Here is a 20,675-nt window from a genome sequence, read left to right as displayed (position 1 = left end):
TGCGATGGGCTTATGGTTTGAATCTGCATCCAGTGTTCAGAATGATACCTTCCTTTCAAAAATGAAATGTGCCATGTGGCGTGGTGTGGTCTGTTCTCCACTGTAAGTGTGTGTCCTAATCTACACGTTTGTGGTGAGGGGTGTGTTTCTGCAGTCCTCCCATCCCAGTACTCATGGGCCAGGAGTCAAGACTTGTTTCAACTTCCCTAGTGTTTTTGAACCTAAATGGTCGTAGTCCCTATAAGTCAGGAAAATATGTACTAAAAACATATGCTCTGAGTCATTTTTTCAATCACTGTATTTGTTCATAAGAGTAATATGAGCAATTGTGACTGCCTTTTAAGTGGATGGTTTTCCACATAGAGCTTAATGAATAAGTAAAGAAATCTTTATCTGAGAGAGAGAGAGAGAGAGAGAGAGAGAGAGAGAGAGAGAGAGAGAGAGAGAGAGAGAGAGAGAAATTTACAACATGTGAACTAAACATTCCTTGTAACTGACCAAGTAGGATAGAAAATAAAACTTGACATTGGAAGTTGGGGTGGGTGGGTGGAGGAAAGACATGCATTGTTTTATGGCACCAAATGTAACTTGAGTCTTTCTTTCCTAAGGCTGTTGCCTTATCAGTATCTTTTTAGTTGTTGATGTTTAAGCTAGATTTTGGCTCACTTTAAACTTTCTGGGAAGACCACATACAAATACAAAATGAAAATAATGAAAAATGTTTCCATATCTCTATGAGAAAAGAAAATGTCTGTCGGACATCCACAATCAAGGCAGAGCTGATAGCATGTAAGGAGAGAGATTCACATGCTCTAGCTTGGAGGAAGGCTATGGACTCAGTGGCAGAGAAACACGGGACCTTTCATCAGGAAGACCCTGTCTCGGGGCTTCTGCTGCTGCTCTGAAGCTAGTGAGAACCGTCAGAGGAGAGGCCGGGAGTCGAGACATTGGCCGTGGCCAGTAGGAGCTTTCTGAAGTTCTAAGTGGGAGGATGAAACAGCGCTTGCAACTTGGCTAACTATGTCAGTTTGGTTATGGTGGGGCTGTCTCTGATCTCAGTGAACTCTCTTTGCTGGAAGTGGTGCATTCTGTCTCCTGCTTTGCATTTCCCTGTGAGAAGCATGTCTGAATTGGGGGGACTTGAATATACCTCTTTGTTGCCGAGCTTGTCAAGCATGGCGCTGTGTTCTCTTTCCCACCAGGAAGGTCAGGTCGCTGGGGGCCAATCTGTTTTCTGAAATGAACCCTCCTGCCTGTCCCTGGTGTCTGACAGACTGAAACAGTTGTCTGTATTGCTGTGCTTTCAGTGGTGTCCAAGTGTGTTTCTTTCTGGGAAACAGGTAATAACATGTAGGCTATGTTGAAGAAAAGGAAACCTTCTTAAGGATCTGACTTCAGATGTTAATATTTATCTAAATGGCAAATTTAATTAACTTTCTAAGAACATATTTACAGATCCAGGAAGTTAACTGTATGTACTGCGCGCGCACACACACACACACACACACACACACACACACACACACACACAAAGATAAGCCTTCACTCTGGCTCTGCTTCTAAAGAATGTATATTTAATGGGAGTAATAAAATTATGAAGTGTGGAACTGTTTCTGTGGTGAACTTGCAGAGGTAAGAGGCTTTTGTTACTCAGACTTCAGTTTCGTGTTTTTGGATCAGAGATATGTATAAAGCCTGAAGAAATTTGTACTGTGCTGAGCTTCGCTTCAATACTCTCCAGATAATTGAGCTAATTAAATCTTTACCAACATTAACACAACTTCGGCATTCCTTGGACAGTGGATAATTATTGCATGAACATGGCGAGCTTAAACTAAACAGATGAAAATAGAGTTCTGTGGGATGGGTATTGAGTTTATTCCTTATTCATCTTTTGATAAGGTTTAATTAAAACTGCCTCTCTCCATTGTGGCGAGAATGAATGTGCTTGTTTTCTTAGTGAAAAGCAAATTATTCACTTCAGCCATGGTTCAGTAATCAAAGCCCTTGCAAAGTTGTGGGTTATAGTGTAGCTGTGGGGATATAATTGCTGCAATTCTGTATGAAGGCTTTATCTTTTTTTTTATTACTTAGTCGTATTTATTTTTGTAGAACATAGTTTATAAAGCCCGTTTTGTAATGTGGTGTGGAAGCACAAGCGTTTGAAGTTGGTTACACACTCACTGTGTGTGGAGTTTTTAAAAGTGCATTTCTTAGAACCTCTGTTGACATTGGAAGTGACAAGGGATAGACATTTAAATAGATGACATTTGTTTGTTTGTCTGTCTTTTTTTTTATTATTATTTTTACATTAGTGAGAAAAATGCAGTAAAACCTTTAAATCCAGTGACTATCTCTGGACCCTAAGGAGACAAGCAACATGTACTGGGAATTCTTTTGGAAAATTACATTTGTATTCTCTTTAATGTTCTGTAAATCCATCAGAAGTATTTTCTACACACACACACCCCACCACTGCGTTGGTGACGATTTGTAGGGAAGTGGATTTGATGTACACTGGTGGCAGGCTTATCAACTTTGTCGTGACTGTAGTGGTTTCTTCTCTTTATTAAATGAGACAAGGGGTCACAAGGATGTAGGACACTATGGAGCCAAGGCAAAAGTGAACGGATATGATGAGCCTGCTGCACACATGAGGTCTCTCCGGCACCATCATCCTGGGGTCTCGCTTCTGGTTTCCCTGCTTTTCTCATTCATGGGGTAGGAACCATGTGAGCATGACCTGTGATTAGTCAAAGAAGGAACCATGACTCTAAATCCACACTGCAAGCAGCCCTCCAGCAGGATGGAGGTCCCACCTACCACCTCTTGCTGCATTTTGCCCTTAGTACTGGTGGAACTGCAGACCGAGCCATGTTCTTCATCTACAGAGTTATTCTGAGTATTGAATGCAATGCTTTTAATTCCCTTAATGGAGCATGATATCACTTTGGTCGACTGAAAATGGTGCAATGGAGTAAATAGGAAAGAAAAGCTGCCTGAACTGATCACACGTAGGAGTCAGTTAGGTTTCATGAAATGATTCTTTCAGCCATGTGCATTCTTGTGTGTGTGTGTGTGTGTGTGTGTGTGTGTGTGTGTGTGCGCGCGCATGCGCGCGCGCGCGCGCGCGCGCGTTTGCCATACTATACACTAAGTCACTTAATAAAATGCATTTTCTTTCACATTGAGCTGCGGCCAAAACAAGTTTCAAAGCAGTGACTGCTCCTCAGATCCCCTTCATTGCTTCTCCTGGGAGGCGGGGGAGGGGAGTGTTGGGCAGACCTCCAGCCCCTGAACTCGCCCATCAAAGTACCTCCACTTTAATCTGCTTTACACTTTATGCTGCTACCTAAGATGTTTTTTAAACAAAGGATGCAGTGGCCAGGAGATTGAAGGAATAGTTTCTCAGGTTCCTCTTAGGATTTTTCAGACCTAAGTACAGTAGCCATTATGTTGTTTCTCTGTTTTAGAAAGGATTAGGGAAACCAGCTAGACCTCGGTGTTTTATGCTTCTCTCTCTCTCTCTCTCTCATATATATATATATATATATATATATATATATATAGATAGATAGATAGATAGATAGATATAGATATAGATATATAGATATCTTGCTCTCTCTCTCCCTCCTTCCCCTCCCTCCAAGTTGAATGTTCTTTCTCTAATTCCATTTTTGAGAAAAGCTCTGAACAACACTAAATATGAGCAGACTGTAAGCAGCTGTAAAAAATGAATAAAGAGAAAAGCCATTAGTCCGCCCGTGTTCTCTTCTGTTCTGATGCTTGGATAGAATCAAGCAGTAGTGACATGAGCGTGGACATGGACTTGGGAGCTTCTTCACATGCTCAAATGAGGTCCTTAGAGAGCTGAGGATTGTGGAGAGAAGAGATTCCTCAACAGAGATAAATACAACAAGAACAAAGACCCAAGAACAAAACAAGCTGACTTTCCTCAAAGTGTATTTTATATGACTTCCTTTGGAAAGTTGAAATAGATTTTGAGATTGTTTGTTTGTTTTTTTCTGCCCTTGACATTGAATGAGGAGATCTATGTGACACAGACTGCCCCAAAGCCAGACCCTTTAATGGAGCTCTTCTGTTTAATGATGAGTTTTTTCAGCACTTATTCTACAAAAGCCTTTATAAGCTTCCTTCGTATTTACCTGCTCATAGTGAGTCTTTTGTTATCAGTTATAATCAGTCCTGTCTGTGGACTTCACTAAGTTGCAGCAGCTTTCTGGAATTGGGGAAGTGCTGGGGAGGCTTATGCCTGGCTTATACTAGCAGCCAGGCCTCTGGGACCTCACTGTATGACTTACAAGCTTGGTGTCCTGGGCTAAGTGAGCACTTGAGAACTGCGGCTTTCCCAGCAATGAAGTGGGAAGAAGAAAGGGACCTAGCTCATCAGCTTGTGGGAATCCAGCAGAATGTAGGCTGTAAAGCATTTAGTCCAGTGCTTGGGCAGTCCAAAGAAAGTGCTCAGTAACTAAAATGTTCTCCAAGAATTTAGTGGCATCTGTGATAAGCACAAGAGATTTCTTCGAGATCTTTCATGCCAGTTTTTGGTCTTTCTGCTCTCTGCTTCCTTTATCTAAAATGAAAATAAAAGATAGACAACCCTTCCAATGCTCCATGTCAGTTGCCATGAACGATAGGATGACAAATGGGGATGGGAAGATCAGAGCTTGGGCTGCTATAAGCTCTCAAAGGGATGGAGAAATGAGCTCCATAGCAATTGGGAAAAGACAGTCAAGAGATCTTTTTCCTTAGTCAACAACAAAGAAGTAGAAATGAAGGATGGGATGCTGGAGATGGCTAGGGTATGCTTGTGCGAAGCAGAGAAAATAATAAAGAGGAAACAGTCATTGAAAATGATATTATAATTTCATCACTTGTGGCCACTGCAAAGAAGTCACCAATGTGGCATGGTCATATGATTGAAATGGGGCGCAATAGGCAGGAGACTAATTAAAATCGTGCCCAAGTGATGAGAATCACTCACTGGCCACATGGCCTCCACACAGGTGTCCTCCAGGAACCCAAGAGGGGGGTGAGCTGTGAAGAAGGACCACTTGGCCAAGTCTGAGAGTGTAAAATTGAACCTGTTAGCTGCAGCCTCAGGCCAGGAATTCAAAGCAAGACTGAAGATTTACTCCTTCCAGACAGGAGAGCGCTCTGATGAGAAAAACATGAGTGTTTGAGAGCTAGGTTGCCGTTGCTGAGCTGTGGTCAGCACTGACAAGAAAGACCATAAGGTCAGACCAGAAGGCAGAGAGAAATGCCAGGTGTGTGCCAGCTGCCCGTCTCCCTGATGACTAGCCAGGGCACCCTACCCTGTAACTGTAATGGCCTTTCTCTTAGTGTAGAAACACACGCGTAGAACCTGGAAACATGTCATCGCTACCGCTCTCATCCACGTAGCATCTGCCTAAGTCAGTGTTTTAAAATCTTTAAGATTGTAGTCAGTCTGATTTCATGTGAAAATACAGATTTGCTGCAGTTTATTTAAAAAAAAAAAAAGAAAGAAAGAAAGAAGACAAAACCAGTGTTGTCGGCTTTCACTGGGAGGGCTGGGAGTGAAGCCCCCCATGCCCCGGGTCTCCCTGTCATGCCCTGGGTCTCCCCGCCATGCCCCGGGTCTCCCTGCCATGCCCTGGGTCTCCCTGCCATGCCCCGGGTCTCCCCACCATGCCCCAGTCTCCCTGCCATGCCCCGGGTCTCCCCACCATGCCCCAGTCTCCCTGCCATGCCCCGGGTCTCCCCACCATGCCCCAGTCTCCCTGCCATGCCCCGGGTCTCCCCACCATGCCCCAGTCTCCCTGCCATGCCCTGGGTCTCTCTGCCACTAGGGCCTTTGTCCTTTGGCTCTTGTTTACTTTGTGGCTGCAGAAAAGAAGAGGCATCTTTCTTGCCTGTTTCTTCCTGGTAATAACTTAGGCACATCTCTCACATCAGTCGTCTTCCAGGCCCTGACTGGGGCTCATCTGAGACGTGGTTCTAATGTTCTGGGGATCCAGGAGTGAAGGGAGTTTCCGAGGAAGAAGGATCTTCATGGGAACTAGTGGTACAAAGGAATGAGAGCCAGAAGACAAACCAGCAAGCATGTATCAGATGTCAACAGATCACAGATTCCCTACGAGATGCAAGCATGTAGGAGACAGCTCCTGAGTTCCACAGTTTCATAGCAGGTGACCTTCTGTCCATTCCATGTTAAATGTGAAATGTCCTATCCGGCACAATAATAACTAAAATGAAGCCTCACAGCAGAAACAAACTTCCGGGAACAGTGACCAGGCAGAAGGTGGCATCTGAGAGAGAGCTGGGATATCAGACCTGGTACTCACAATCAACAACCCATTCCAGGAACGTGTGTCCGGCCCAGCAAGGCTGATGGCCAGTGTATATCTGGAGGTGGAGATGTAATAGCTTTGACAGGAGGTTCTGTAAGGGTTATAGGTCCCAGAAAACTTATCAGAAGAAGCACAGAGCACTTTCCATAAGTGCTGCTTAACTCCAGAGACTCTGCTGTGCCATATAACCCAATAAGATTAGTAGGAGCAATGGTGATAACATCGCTTTGTTTCTTCAGTGCTGGGGATGGAGCCCAGAGCCCTGCACATGCTAGGCAAGCACTCTACCACTGAATCATGTCCTGATCCCTTATCTCACTCACAGAGTGTGTGCTGCAGCCACATGGAGCACTCGGCATGAACCGGCTTCCTGAGTCTTCACCTCAGCATGCTCTGGGGTGTCTTTAAACCTATTCCGCAGAGGTGGAGACCGGGCAGAAGCTCAGAAGCAGTGACAGCATTTGTAAACTAGTCGTGTATCATGACTGCCTTTATCACTGTCTTGTTATTCTGCTTCTGACAAGCCTGCTTTATTTTAGATGTTTCAATCATAATCAGTCTAGGCCTATGCAATTACTTCATTGCTAATATCTAAAGGAATGCTAGCTACCTCTGGAGATAAAATTAGAGATTCAAGAACTACAGTGCTCCTCAAACCCTGTCCAAATTGAGTTAATTAATCTGTAACTTGAACACCCTAAAGGCCCTATTTAAATACAATTTCACTATGAGTGAGAAGCCCAGGGAAACTTGATTAAAACTGAATGCAGTCAGAAAAAAAAAGTGTGAATCTGTCTTTAATCTAAAATTCTCAACATGAAAATGTGGCAGAAGTGCCATTGTTTCAGTTGGTTCTTCAAATATATATCACAGTTGGTCATTAATAAAATGATAATGTTCCATGTAAATTTCATGAAAGCACATTGGTCTGAAAGCACCTGAGATTCCTGCATAAGCACTTGGTGTTTTAAGAAACACGTGTATTAGATATTGTCACTATGGGCCATATTTGGATGGCACTGGCATCTCATAAATATTTCTTTCAGGATAAAAATACAGTTGGAGCAGCAGAATTGAGTAGAAGCCTTAGTCACTGACAGGTTCTCATGGGCCAGGCCGCTCTCCCTGTTTGTGTAGGGAAGAATGACCAAAATAGCAGAAGTCACGTGGTCTGAGGTGCTTTGCTCCAGCTGTACTATAATAGTGATTTTTAGCATAATCACCTGATAGGAAAATTAATTTTCATTTCTTAAAATACTAATCGGTAACACCAGACCACCTCGATGCCTTAGAGCCTCTGACAACTGACAGAAGGATTTTTAAAAATTATTTAAAAAAAGAAAACAAGAAAATCAAGGTAAAACTCAAACTAAAATATGCAAAGACAGAACTGATCAAAAGGAAAGCCATAAGCTCTCTAGCACTTGCTTTGCACCCCAAGTCTTTAATTGTATACTGAAGATAGCTGTTAGGGATTGCAGAGACAGAGGGGACACTGTGCCGTTCTGGTCTAAGCTCCGAACACCCACACTCACTTTCTTACACTTGCGGAAAGAATGACTGAAGCTTGAGCAACGAGAGCCATTGGTGTCTGCTGCCCAGACACACAGTATTCTCAGAAACGGAGTACTCACGTTCCCCAGGAACTGCACGCCAGAGAAGGGACAGCCGACTACTCTTCCATATTTTGGGATTTCAAGTTGATGTAGTAACCCCTGGATTCCAGAAGACCTGTTCCAATCAAGCAGCATTGCTGCACATTGTAGAGTGCCTTATTTCTCTAGACATAGCTTTTTAGAAGGCTGCAATGTAAATTAGTAAACCAGCCAGGACTGCAAGCTGACATGACTTGAAAGCTAACCAGGATGTATTGGTCTGCGGCCTGCAAGCCGTCCTATGCCATGCTGCACACAAGAGAGCCGGCCTTTAAAGCTGCCAACAATTGTTTTTAATTACCTCAAGAAAGATCTTTTACATCTTTAGTCAGTACTGTTGTTGCTCTGTAACCTGCTCCCCTCCACTCCTCATCTCCCAAATTGGGTCATTAGTGGCTGCTGTTGACAACAGTCATGGCTAATACAACACTCGTGATCACATTCCATTTTCGGAGTTAGTGAAGGGGAAGGAAGAAATGGCTTACCAGGCCAGCCACACCTCAGCCCCTGTCCGTGAGAAAGTTCAAGAGTGTCTTGAGGATAGTTTTGAAAGGTGGAGACAGCTAGACAGTCCTGTTTCCAGGATGGAGCCTTCCTTAATTTCCCAAGGTCAGCGAGCCTGGTCCAGTGTCTTGAATGGCACCAGATGTGTCAATCTGGGTCCTTCCTATCATGTATCCAAAAGAGCCTTTAAGTTTCGAAGGCGGCATTTGCCTGGATTGACTGTGAGACAGTGTACATAACGATGCCTGTTCATGTCCTCTGTGATTTTACGAACTCTCTACCTCTTCTTCCTAACTTCTGTTTTGTCGTGTTAAAACCCCTTCATTTTCTATCTTCTGTGTGCCCGTGTTTTTCTTTTATCACACGAACACATGCAGTTAAACACAACCAAAGCTCTTCTCCCTCTATGTAAAAATAATATTTACAATATTTTATTTCCCTGTTTCATTGGTTTATTTTAGCACTGTCTGCTGTTTTTAGCTTTCTGAAAAGTCCCACTGAGAAAGAGAAAGAGAGAGAGACAGACAGACAGACAGTAAGAGAGACCCATGTTTTGGGGTATCTTACTGTCAGAAAAAGGCAGATGGCAGATGGGCCCTGCAGATTTCTCTTTTTATCCCCAGTGAGCTCACTGAAGATAATTTCTCTGTTGAGTAGAAAACCCAGCCAATGCTTACATATGAGAAAATACTCTCTCCTAACTCCATGTTAACTGTATTTATAAAGCATTTTTGATGAAGAAATTTGCCAAGGGCTTCTCAAAAGTTTAAAATAAATTATATGCACTGTGTATTTGCCCTCTCAAATAACTCAGACTTATTGGGGCACCATCCTCTCTCTCTATAAGCCCTGTCATCTTTGCCCTAGCAGACTGTGTTTGCCTATGTGACAGTCACCTTACACATAACTGTAAATATCCCCAGCATGCATATATGATGTGAGTTTGTGAGGCTCAGGATCAAAACCATTCTTTGTCTCCCCCCCAGCCCCCACCCTCCGCATAAAAAAACTGGATAGGGCCATAAATAATCCAGCATAGCAACAAACTGAAATTATTCCTCTTTGGTATGATAATGCTTATTCTTCTAATCAATGATTCTAATTATGTTTGATCTTCACATTAGCATATTTTAACATTCAAATCATCATCAAGGAATTAGTCAAGAAGCAAATAGAGATCTAGGATTAAAGTTTATATGTGTGCACCTGTCTGTCCACACACGCATATGTTTAAATCTACACAGACACACGTTTTGTAATAGTTACCTTAAAACTTCAAGTAACATAAATGCTTCAAGTGAAAATAAAAGCTCATTTTTAAAAGTAATCTCAATCCAAATAATGGTGTACATACAAAACTACATTTCATTCATATAAAAAAAATTGCCGTCCACTGCTTCTGGAAGATGTACTGATAGCTTCTTTGGGGACTGTGAAGTTTGTGAGTTAATAGTTAACACCAGTGCTGTAGAGTAGAAAGTGCAGCGACCTTATAAACACAACCCTGTCCTGGATGTGTAGGCTACAGAGTCTAGAGAACCAGAGTGCCTGCTCCTAAAGACACAGCATTCTTTTTGGAAAGACGGACAGCAGTAAGTCTGCTCTCAAACTTGTAGTAAGACTCTTGGGAGAACTGTGCAGAAGATATAATTAGAGGGTGGCTTGCCATCCTTACATGTGTTATTTTATGATTTTATTTCCTTTCTAACAATGCATGTCAATCAATGCTGGTCTGTTTCTTTCTGTTACCAGGCACAGTATAAGACAAGATATAGCATCTACCTATAAGCATATCCTACAGGCTAACAGCAACGATTCTTGAAATTTATACAAAAAACACAGTGGACCATATGGGAAAATGTGTGCACCCTGCCTCAAAGACCTTATGCTTTTAGCACCCTCTGGATAGGCCAGTAGTCTTAGCTTCTTTTTTTAATTAGTAATCTTCATTTAGCACTCTGATTATTGCCATAAAATAATATTTCCCTCTGAAAGAACTATTCTATGAATATAAGCAAAAGGGTTGTCTCAAGACACTGAGTATAGAGCTGTCAAAGGAAGGAAATTTCAACAGATAGAGAATGCTAGATAACATCTCCCTCCCTGAGCAGGTGGTGAGAAACACTAAGAATTTATTTCAAAACATTTACTTGCCCTTCTGAAATCCTTTGCAGAGCATCCTGGCTTTCAAGTTTTAAAAGCATCCCTTTTGTTACAGTCCCATTCCTCTTCTTTTGTTGACCTTTTGCCTCTCTTAAGCACAGACACATGCCAACGTGTAGGATTCTGGGTGTGACAGGGAACTGCTGATGGCCCACAAGTGACAGTCTAATAGTGTTTAGCTCTTCAAGCTCTCTTTCCTTAGCATGTAGCTAATGCCTAACATGTTAATACTCCTTAAAAAGAACATACGTTACAACCCCAGTGGCTTGTCAGACACATTATAATCTGTTAGCAATCTTAGGCCGACAGAAGCTTGTTCTTGTCCATACATCTGTCTTTACAGTTCTCTCCATTATATATCCTGTGCAAGTTCAAAGTCTAATGATGACATTGAAAACACATGTCTTGCTTTTATTAGACAGCTCAGAACAATTTTATGTGAAGACACTAATCTCTCCATATGGAATTAAATATGCCATATGGATATGTTACGACTGCCCTGATACATTCATTGTATTACACCGCGTCGTCTCCTCTCTTTATGGACCCTGTGTATCCAGATCTAAAATGGGGGAAAATTGATTGACTCAGAAAGTGCAGGATCGTGGTGTAGTGATTTCACGCTCGGCTGTTGGCTAACAAGGCACCATAGTCTTTATTTGGTGAGGCCTGGTGGTCAGAGAAGAATGATGTAGGCCCAGCTGGCACTGTTACAGAGCAGGCAGCTTAAAGGGCTGCAGGGGTCCAAGTGTGAGGGAATTGTCTCTTCCCAGCAGGCATGGGTGAGATCTAGACAGAGCCCCTTGTCTTCAGGATGCTGACTGGCCTGCTAGTTCATAAACCCAAAAGCCTACAGGATCCTCTATCCTAGAGGGCATGGGAGGGATGATAACAGTTTATTTAGACACTTTCAATGTCACAGTGTGTTATCTCTTGCTTAATGGCTGTTTACAAGAGGTTGGTTTTATGTTTAAAGCATTTTGTGTAACTCTCTTTCTGTGTCTCCTTTCAATTAAAGTATATTAGATCAACCAATTAATAACATCTGTTGAATGAAATCTCCTCAGACAATCCACTTACTTTTGCTCTTCTTGTGTGTGTACATTGTTTTTCACACATTGGGAGATTTTTTTTTTCCTGTCATTTTTAAAGAATGAGAAAGACCTAAAGCCTACATACTGTCTAAGTATACAGAGGTGTGTGTATGTGTGTGTGTGTGTGTGTGTGTGTGTGTGTGGAGAGAGAGAGAGAGAGAGAGAGAGAGAGAGAGAGAGAGAGAGAGAGAGAGAGAGATCGAGATCGAGATCACTGGTCAGTTCATATAGTTCTTACGCATTTAAACTTCAGTATGTAACAATTGTTAATAAGTAAAATGGCTTGGTGAATGTGGCTTTAAGTCTGTCTCTGAAAAGTAGTTTGTTAAACTAACTCTGAAGAAAAGCACAAAGGCTGGACTTTTTAAGCAAACTGGTTTCCAGTATGGCAAAAACTATCGTTAATATGCTAACTCAAGTGGCCCATGGAGGACCACAGCTTGAAGGGTAGCCTACATCCTGTGTGTACTTAAAGACAGTACAATTTAGATTTTGATTCAGCTAAAATTTTTAGGCCATTAATTTAAATTGATTAGGTTTTACTACAATAAATACAAGATTTATTTTTTTAAAATGTTTGTCTCAATGCATAAAGTATTTTAATGTGTTAATGTGGAGAATTCTCTATACAGGAGTAATTATTAATATTTCCCATCAAAATCAACAATGTTCTGAGATTGTATATCCCATGAAGTAGACATCTTTAAATCCAGAGGCCCTTTTTGCTTCTGCTACAGGGCAGTGTTTTTCTCTGTCTGCTCTGTGGCCACACCCCAGCAGGCAGGCTGTCTTATGATTTGGGACTGAGGACACAAAATCCCATTTTCAAAGTGAGTGTGGTTTGCTAATAGTTGTAAGTCAGACAGGAGCCTCTTCATTATAGAATCAGGAACTCGATGGAGAATAGCCTATTACAAAGGGCTTAGTGTTTAAATCCAGGCAACTACGAACCTAATCAGGCCCTTAGTCTTTGCAAGACATAACTCCACCCATTGGAAGGTTGAGGAAATGTAGCTAGCCTACAGAATGGGGTGAAGGAGTCAAAATTCCCCAATTTCAGCATCAGATAGGATTCCACTTACAGCTGGGCATTTTATGACGCTTTGATGTTATTTCTCTGAATTCTTTAAAATGCCGCCTATGATTTTAAGCACTCCAAATAAAAACTGGTTTTGAAGAAGCATTGTCAACTGAGACTGACTGACTGGCTTGAATTTCAATATTGTGGAGAGACTGGAATGTTGCAGCAGGTCCCACAGGTAACTACCTTATCTCTGGCTAGTTCTAGCCCTGCAGAAGGGCCAGCCCTTGCCCACCTCTTGGGAACTGACATCTCATGACTAATGAATACAAACCTTTTGCAATCCATTAACTTCCTGAATGCTAGCTTCCACCATCCCAAAAGCTGAGAGTGCCATCAGATAGAATCTTGGGCCTTTAGACAACTTTTCTCCACCTCCCTGTAGCTGCCTCTCTGATATACCCACCAATGTGTGTAGCAGGAATCTTAAACGTTCTTATTAATAAAATCAAACCCGAGGCCAGTTATTGGGGTCCATGCTGGTAGATCAGAGAGACAGAACAAGCCACAGCTATCTCACCTCGCCGGATCCTCAGCTGGTCTTGTGTCCTCAGACTGGAGGCCTCTGAGTCCTCAACCGGAATGGGTCTCAGCTGAATTACTGCTCAAAAGCCTGAATGCTTAACCAGCCAAAATCTTCTAGTTTCTGGTCCTCACGCCTTATATATCTTTTTGCTTTCTACCACCACTCCCTGGAATTAAAGGCTGACTTTCTGGGATTAAAGGTGTGTGTTACCTTGCTTGGCTATTTCCAATGTGGCCTTGAACTCACAGAGATCCAGAGGGATTTCTATCTCTGGAATGCTAGGATTAAAGGTGTGAGTGCCACCATTTTCTAGCCTTTGTATTTAGTGGCTGTCTGTTCTCTGACCCCAGATAAATTTATTAGAGTACACAATATTTTGGGGAACACAATACCACCACATTTCCTCTCTTTTTGTCTAAAATTAAAAAAGCTTATAACTAATACAAGAAAAACTATCTTCAATAAGTATATGCAATATACAGTCAAGATTACATTAACTATGTCTAGTCCATTAACATTTGACAGATCCAGACAAAAAACTCCATTATATATATTAACAATGTCCAGTCCAGTAACATCTGATAAACTCAGACCAAAAAATTTTCATTACTTATCTTATTTAAAACAAGTAGTTCCTTTTTAAAAGTAGATTCCATAAATGTGTTTTTAACTTGCCTTGATTTATGACTTTCTTTTGTTCTGTAAAACTATAAAATTTCATGAAACTGGTTCACATTGAAATGGAATTTGGGGTAATCTATATCTGTGTTCCCAGGCCATGCTTACTCAAAATGGCTCCATATAAACTCTTACTCTCTTAAAAACAAAACAAAACAAAAACTGGTTTTAAACAACCTCCCTCATTCATTGAATTCTGAAGTAGGTTCTACAAAGTCACTTTTGTTCAGTATCCAGTAGGACATAAGAGTGTTTCCCTTTTCTCTGTGTATGCTTCCTTGGGTCCAGTTTTACGCCCAGGTGGATGAAAATGTCACTGGCCACTAGATAACACATCACAGTCACCAAGATGGCAAGGCATCTCAAGTTTGCCCATTTGTGATGGATGTAAGGATCTGGCCTACATGCTCAAAAGAAAGATGTGAAGTTCTTTATGGAAACAAAAACCAAAGCTGACACAAGAGAGTAGTCATTGCGGTATGCAGCCAGAGTTAGACCCATGCATTATGTATAACCAAACCTGTGTGTAGGCATTCTGGTATCCGTAATTGCAACCAGGGAACTTTGCTGGCCATGTATACCCATCATGCTCTCCTTGAGTGGTTATAACTTCTCCAGAGCCCCACAGAAAAATTATAGCTCCCCAAAAGACCACTGATTCATACAACACTGAGTCTCATGAGTCATAGTAGACCCTTTTGGTCACCATAGACACATAATAACTTAAGAGTAACTTAGGAACAGTGTGGAAATACCAACTTTGAGAATCATAGTCATTGAAGTTGTTTCTTCCCTCTCCCTTCACCCATCTTATCACTGAATCATAACCTTATAAAACATTAATATGATGGATGGAAATCTTACCGTATTGAACTTTTAGGTTTATTTGTATACATGTCAACAAAAGTAAGTGAATCTAGACATTTCCTTTAACTATAATATTCCTTTATCTCATTAATTTAATTTTTTTTCTGGTGCCAGTGGTATATTCTGTTTATAAGTCATGTGAAACTTGCTTCTAGAATTTTCCATAAGCAACTTATTTTACATAGGAAGCTATATACTTCCTTTAATACAAAATTTATTACTAAAATGTTTTTTAAGTGAATACTGCGTGCTCTGTGCTGGAGCTAGTGAATTAAATTACATTAGATATACTGTTGTGCTTAAGGAACTGACCACTGGGCATGCAAATATACCAGTATAATATAGGTAGGGAGTGTTGTACACCAGGTGTGAATGATATGTTGTAGAAGACAGAGTAACAATCAAGATCAACATGTAAATATGAAAAGTACAGCACATAAGTGTGAGAAGCGCCTGTGACCCCATCTACCTGTGATAATGACCTTTGTAGTAAATGCACAACCCATGTGCTCAGTGCCATTCGACACGTGTCAAAATTAAACAGAAGCACCAACCAGTTTGTAAAGAAGTCCAAGGTGTGCTCTGAAATCCCAGGGAGGGGTTGGTGCATCTGTAGCCGTGATCTGAGAATGACAGGCAGGGCTCTGACTGCCCTCTACCTGCTGCAAGGCTCGTGGGGCCTGGGTAAAGGAAGCCTTATTGTAGTTAAAGCCTCTCCTCAAAGGCGCTGAGGTTGGGACTGAGGAACCAATAGGAGGCCCTCGACAGAGGGCCTTGAATTCAGGTTCACGAAGAAGTGAGATTCAGTGCAGTTTGAAATAACGTTTATCATGGTGGAGCACTTGATCTTATGTATCATACAGTCATTGGGAAAAATTGGGAACACATGAAAATAAGTCCCTTAGTTTCAAGCCCCATTCCTCAGAAACAGTTTTGGCTAATATTTAAGTATAAATAGGTATATATCTTCTGGTTTGGTTAATATTTATGCCTATATCTTCCTTTTTGGTTAATATTTTTGTATATATATAAAATATATATTATATATTTATATATTTATATATGTATATATACATACACATCTTCTGGTTTGGTTAATATTTTGGTATGTATCTTCTGTTTTGGTTAATATTTTGGTATGTATCTTCTGGTTTGGTTAATATTTTGGTATTTATCTTCTGGTTTTGGTTAAAATTTAGGTATATATCTTCTGGTTTGTTTAATATTTAGGTAAATAATCTGGTTTGGTTAACATTTTGGTAGCTATCTTCTGGCTTGGCTAATATTTTGCTACATATTTTCCTCCTTAGTACATTTGAGCATTCTCCCTTATGATAGACTTTTCTGCAGAGTCAGGCTTGGTGCCGTGTTCTCTCTCATGCTTGGATCACAGTATCTTTTACCAGCCTTTGCAAACTAAAGTTATTTCTAATTTTGCCCTTTCATGATTCTTGTATTTCCTTAAGGTAAGTTTTCAAAAATTTTGACTAAATAGGTTTCAAGCCACAAGTGTGGTTAGTTAATGTTATTTCCATACTTAAAACACTATTTAGGAAAATGAAGTGATGTAGTATGGAGGGGGACTTGGATAGGAAATTCTGTGAGATTTCAGTATAGCCCTAATTAGCTAAATGGCTTGAGTTCAGATCTTTGACTCCTTTTGCTGTGTAAGCTAGCTAAATAAGTCTCTCTGCCATGTTTTTTTCCTAGGCAGCTAGATAACTCCCAGGGCTGTGCCTGGCACATCAAACCTTATGTTGTCAAACTAGTGAAGAGAGTACACAGAGAGAAAACGGGTGAGCCAGCAGATTCTGTGACTCATTGGCTATCTTGGGAAAAGGAGAAAGAGAGACCTTAAAAGTGTGGCCAAGTTTTCAGGCCTGCAGGAAGGACTCTTTGGGTGGTGGAGATGGCCTCTGGTTTTAGCTATGCTGAAGTAGACGGCAGGAAATGGACACCAGCTGCTGCATGAGGATTTCAGGGCAAAGACTGAGGAAGGGCGGTGTGGATTTGGGAGTGAGAATTGATCTCTGGGCATCAAAGAAGATATGCTGAAAGGGCAGTTCTGAGAATCTGAGCACAGGAGGGAAGTGAAGGGAGGGAGGGCCAGTGAGGAAGACAGAGAAGAGGCCATCCCTGAGGACAGCCACAGGGAGACTGGGGCCGATCATACAGGAGAGCCAACAGTCAGCTGTGCCAAGTGGCAGAGGCTTCAGAGGCGCCCGGAAGAAGACGGCCTCTACCTCTAGTTAGGACAAGCTACAGAGTTGGAATGCTGTGGAGTTTTCTGTGACAGCTCTTCTGTTAGTTTTCCTTCTAGCTTAATTTTCTTAATTTTAATCATTATGTTTCCCTGGGTTGTTTTCAAACACAGCCTAGACACCCTTGCAATGCAGCTCTGTTTTAAGGCAGCTTGTGAAGCAGTCCGCCCAGTCTCTTGCTTGCTACAGATCTTTGTTTCTCATTCGTTATCATCTTCAGTATAGTTGCCGAAGCATTTGGTTCATGTAACCATTAAAAACACATGAACAAAAATGCTGTAAAATAAACAAGGCTGCAATGTTTTATGCAATAACCACTTGCCAAGTCTTCCCTTTGAAACTGGAGCCATTTTTATGTCATTGGAGTGTAGTAGAATGATCTATAAACAAGATTTCTGTTGGGTTTACATATTAAAACAGATGAAATCATTTTAAATAAAATGTTAAAAAACATTTACTTCCTAACTCAGACAAAGCTTGGTCCAAAAACATTTAAAAAAAAAATCATCGTTCACCCAAACTCTAAAAAGGAAAGAAGGAAGGAAGGAAGGAAGGAAGGAGGGAGGGAGGGAGGGAGGGAGGGAGGGAAAGAAAGAAAGAAAGAAAGAAAGAAAGAAAGAAAGAAAGAAAGAAAGAAAGAAAGAAAGAAAGAAAGAAAGAAAGAAAGAAAGAAAAAGAAAACTTAAGTGTTGATCCCCAGTTCATTTGCTACCTAAACCTGGAAGAATATTTTTAAGATCTAAAACCTCAATCACGGACATTAATCATTTCTTTCATTCCACTTCATGCAAGTTACCATTTCCCTGTGTTTGTGTTTGGGGCTTAGCTTACGAACACTCACTTTTCACCTTCTAGCTTTCTGTGTGACTCTTCTCTGGAAAGGGCTACCAGACCTCTTGGAACTGCTGCTGCTATTAGCATTTCCCGCTGCCTTCAGTGTTCACTTTGTTCTGTTGGTTTTTAAATTTAGCCAAGTATAATTTCTCTGTTGCCCTGCTCTGCCTGACTCTGCATTAAATTATTCAGAAATTAGAGAGACTGATTTTCTCCCAGAATATGTAGCCAGGTGATTTTTAAATCTCTACAGTAGAATTAACTGGATCCCCCCCTCCCACTCTCTATTATTTCGCGGGTTCCCTGCACAGCACTGAGCCCAGATGGATTCTTTGTGAGCACTGTTTGACAAGGATCTGGAGGAGGGCGGGAGGAGAGCCTTTTTTCCTCTTTGCCTACAGCTGCTCTCAACATGGCTCCTCATGACTGAAAGGAAATGAATAAAGATGAGTTATCTGAACTGAAAATCAGCCACAGAGCAGAAGCGGTTCACACTCCCCAACCCATCCGTGAATTTCACAAGGAAAAGGAAGCGTCGCCATCATTGATTTATTTGTACATTAATATTGGGAGGGTTATTTTTTCAATCTTGTACCTTTGAACATTCAGAGCATTTGTGAAAAGCCATATGGTTTTCTGGGAGATTCACATCACATCCTGTGCATTGGAAGCTCTTTACACCACACCTATTGGCACGATCCACACTGAGCACCGAACAGAGCTATGAAAATACCATAGACACAGCTGAGAACATGCAAGTAGCATTAAAGGAAATGTGGGCGGTTTGAAATTGCATTTTTTGATCAGCCTTCATTTGGATGGTACAGCCTATGTTTTATTTTAAGTTGCAATTGTTTCCATATTTTGTGTATTATATGTCTCTGGTGATTGATTTCTATCCTTGGGACCTAGATATCTTAAGTGCCCAAAACAATTTAAGCACTGAAGCATACGGAAAGAGAATTTTGAATTTGGGTTCATATTAGTGTAAGGGATAAAGCTCACAAGAAAGGTTGTTTTATCGTATGTTATGTGTTCCCTCTTTCTCTACAAGGAGAATGAACATATAAGTCTGAAAGGCAAATGCTGTGGGATGTTCTGTATGGCAAATATGTTGCTCTGATTGGTCAATAAATAAAATACTGATTGGACAGTGACTAGGCAGGAAATATAGGCGGGACTAACAGAGGAGAAAAGAAAGAACAGGAAGGCAGAAAGAGTCACTGCCAGCTGCCGCCAGGACAAGCAGCATGTGAAGATGCCGGTAAGCCATGACCACGTGGCAAGGTATAGGTTTATGGAAATGGATTAATTTAAGCTATAAGAACAGTTAGCAAGAAGCCTGCCACGGCCATACAGTCTGTAAGCAATATAAGTCTCTGTGTTTACTTGGTTGGGTCTGAGCGGCTGTGGGACTGGCGGGTGACAAAGATTTGTCCTGATTGTGGGCAAGGCAGGAAAACTCTAGCTACAGGCAAAATTTAACTAAAATTATCTATTGTTGCCTGAGGTGCTGGCTTATGAGCACATGAACTCTGACCACGGGCAGCTTTTGTCTGCAATGCTCAAGAGGCCTCCTGTGGTTTGTCTACTACAGACCCCATACTGCTTCTAGCCGTGCTTCATATTCACACAGATCTGGGTTCAAATCCCAGCAACATCATTTCTTACTGTATGCCCATGGTCAAGGGTGTAGCTGGAGGGCTTCTCTCCAGGTTCCCCAAGCCCCACAGTCCCACAATCCACTTATAAAATAATCACTCAGACGCTTATATCACTTATAAACTGTATGGCCGTGGCAGGCTTCTTGCTAACTGTTCTTTTATCTTAAATTAACCCATTTCTATAAATCTATACCTTGCCACGTGGCTGGTGGCTTACCAGAGTCTCTACATGCTGCTTGTCCTGGCGGTGGCTGCAGTGTCTCTCCTTCAGCCTTCCGCTTCCCAGAATTCTCCTCTCTCCTTGTCCCACCTACCTCCTGCCTGGTCATTGGCCATCAGTGTTTTATTTATATAGAACAATATCCACAGCACTTCCCCTTTTTTCTTTTTTTTTAAAAAGGAAGGTTTTAACTTTAACATGGTAAAATTACATATAACAAAACAATTACCGAGCAAGAATTATAGTTACAATATTAAAGAAGATGTCCTATCTATCTTATATTTGTGAGTTTAAGGTTTTATATCTAACTTATCTTTTATCATAACTGAGGAAATTACAACTATCTAGTTTTCAACCACATCAAAGACCTGAGAAGGAACATAATGGTACCTGAGAAATGGTAGATGGATGCAAGCAACTTTCGGGAATCTTGCAAAAGTAGACCAAGACAGCTGGCAGCCTGGACAGTCACCTAATGTTTCTCAGCATTGTTGGTGCATTCAAATTGGCTACAGGCCTAGAGTATCTGACAGACCATTTTTAGAAGCAGGAATTTTAAGAGACCATCTTACCCTGTCTTGGCAGAGTACAGTGGTCGCTTTCCTTGTGTCCCGCTTGTCCAGAAAGGACAGCATTGCATTTGTACTGTCAGCCATTAAGGCAAGGGCAGTTCTTTGCCCAGTAGGCCATTTTGTGCCAAGAAGACAAATTTCCAAATGGAAATGTCTTAGAAGTCCAACATTCTCTCGGGATCAAATTGGTGCAGCCAGGAGCA

This window comes from Peromyscus leucopus, chromosome 3, assembly GCF_004664715.2.
Source record: "Peromyscus leucopus breed LL Stock chromosome 3, UCI_PerLeu_2.1, whole genome shotgun sequence".
Lineage (NCBI taxonomy): Eukaryota > Metazoa > Chordata > Mammalia > Rodentia > Cricetidae > Peromyscus > Peromyscus leucopus.
This window is presented reverse-complemented; position numbering follows the sequence as displayed.